The 2,345-nt window shown below is 39.6% G+C and overlaps 1 pseudogene; it reads right to left on the reverse strand.

The window, feature by feature from the left end:
• Positions 1–1,068: 1,068 nt before the first annotated feature.
• LOC102011311 overlaps positions 1,069–2,345 on the reverse strand; it is a 20,123-nt pseudogene continuing 18,846 nt past the window's right edge.

The raw sequence follows: 2,345 nt of genomic DNA on the forward strand, positions 1-2,345 counted from the left end.
CCAGAGGGGGGAAAAAATGGAATACCCACTTATATGTTCTTCCATTATATTTATTATCTGATGGCAAACTCCCAAATCTCTGTTTTCTCTACTTTTATTTTATTTTAGCTTCACTGGGAATTTTCTAGTGTTTCAACATTAAGCATGATAGGCAAGTCACTTTTCATCTGCTAGTTAATGAAAAGTATTTGGTGAAGGACTGTTAAATAATTCTATATATTTCATTTTAGGATATTGAGATGGCCATGTAATATTTTTATTGTGTAATCTACTAAAATAATTAAGTTAGCCAAACATGGTGCTTCAACAATCCCAGAACTATGGAATGTTGACGTAAGAGGACCTCAGATTCAAGCCTAGTTTAGGCAACTTAACAACTTAGTGAGACCCTGTCTCGAAATAAAAAATAAAAAGGGCTGGGGGTGTAACTCAATTGCAACATCTAATATATATTTCCTAATGTCGAGCCATCCTTGCATTCTGAAATAAACACTACTTAGAAATAGTTGTTAATCTTGTAATATATGCAGTTTGTTAGACCTAATTCATACCATCTGGTATATTTTCATATGCAAAACAAGTTTGTTTTTAGTTTTGCATTTTGAAGGTCTTTGTTTTATTTTTTTTGACATCTGAAAATGTCTTTATTTTTTAGAAAATGGACTCCACAAAGGTTAAAAAGCAATACCAGAGGGCATAAGTGCAGAAATGGATGTAGTCAGTCATTCAAAGCATTCAAGTAAGAATATGGCAATATAAATATCCAAAAAGCATGACTCAGGTGTTCCAAACAAAACATATAAATCATCCCCAACTAATTTGAGCTGTATAGCATTTCCTAGACAGGAAGGAAACAGTTAACATCTGAAAGTCCTGAAAGCTTTTTCTTTGGTTAATTACATTAGATAGTTTGCCTTTGATCAAAATCAAATTCTTTTAAACATGGATAAAGTATTACACAGGTTCACTGTTAAAACCGACAACATGTTGCAAGTTAATTCTGCAAGTTAATAACATATTCCCACAAAGCTTAGAAAATAAAGATCTCGAGGTGGCTTTGGACTAAGTTTAATAGTCATCTCCTCTGGTGACAACTTCTTTACAAGTCAGATGCAGCAGGATAGTGTGTTCAAACTGTGCTGTGTATGACCCTTTAATGTCACATAGTGGTAGGTATGGGTCTACGATGCCCAAGTCACACAGGTTCTTCAGCACCATCAGGTATTTACTTTTTCCCAGGCGATCCAGCCACCCGCCACAGAAGGTGAGGGTGCCAGAGTTCTCACTGATGACATTTAACAAGTGTTTTGTTCTTGGGAGCCTTACTGGCATGTGCCCAACATCAAAATTTTTCGTGTAATGCGAACACTCCATGTCGTCGTGAGCAACACCCTTTCCTGTGCTCCTGAAGGTCTCAGTGGCATACACTTCTCCTTCCTCCATCCTCGTGGCCTCCTCACCCTTCACGACGGGCACAGTCTTCCTCGCGTGTATTCTGTACGGCCCAATTGAGTGTCTGTTCAGACTGCCGATGGGCTTCACTTGGTATGTCTTCCTGTCTATTTCCACTTCATAGGATTCCATAACTTCCTGGATGGCCTCACCCACATCACACAGACAGACGTCGATGCCAGCACACTTTATTCCAGTATTAGTGCATCCTTTAATAATATACCATATTTGGGATTAAAAGTGACAGTAAAAGCACAGTCAGTTATACTACCACTTATATGTGTTCCAAAGTCGATCTTACAGATGTCATCGTACTGTAACACTGTAGTGTCTCCTCCTGCTTTGGGCGTGTCCTGAGTGGCACAGTTATTGAGAGAACACCCAGTCAGAAACACCAGCCCCACATCCAAGCAGTTCTCTTTTATGAGCTTGCGAGAACAGTCCTCCAGCTTCTCACAGATTTCTATCATTGTCATCCCAGGCTTGATCCAGCTCATAACGTATTTTCTAACTTGTCGATGTGCTTCTTCAGCTTCTAGAAAATCATTCCAAATCTCTTCTCTAGCCTGATCTAATGCTTTCTTTTCTTCACTTGTAGTTCTCCAAGCAGCTGCTCGCCCGTCTTGCATGGGTGGATACTCGCACTCTTGCCCCGTCTGGAACACAACACTAGGGTATAAGTCACAGATTGGCACCATGGGAGTGTTCATCTAAACTTTTGGTCCTTTCTTCTTCTCCTTCTTCTCCTTCTTCTCCTTCTTCTCCTTCTTCTCCTTCTCCTCCTCCTCCTCCTCCTCCTCCTTCTTCTTTCTTTCTTCTTCTTCTTCTTCTTCTTCTTCTTCTTCTTCTTCTTCTTCTTCTTCTTCTTCTTCTTCTTCTTCTTCTTCTTCTTC

Source organism: Chinchilla lanigera, unplaced genomic scaffold, assembly GCF_000276665.1.
Source record: "Chinchilla lanigera isolate Chin_1 unplaced genomic scaffold, ChiLan1.0 scaffold00015, whole genome shotgun sequence".
Lineage (NCBI taxonomy): Eukaryota > Metazoa > Chordata > Mammalia > Rodentia > Chinchillidae > Chinchilla > Chinchilla lanigera.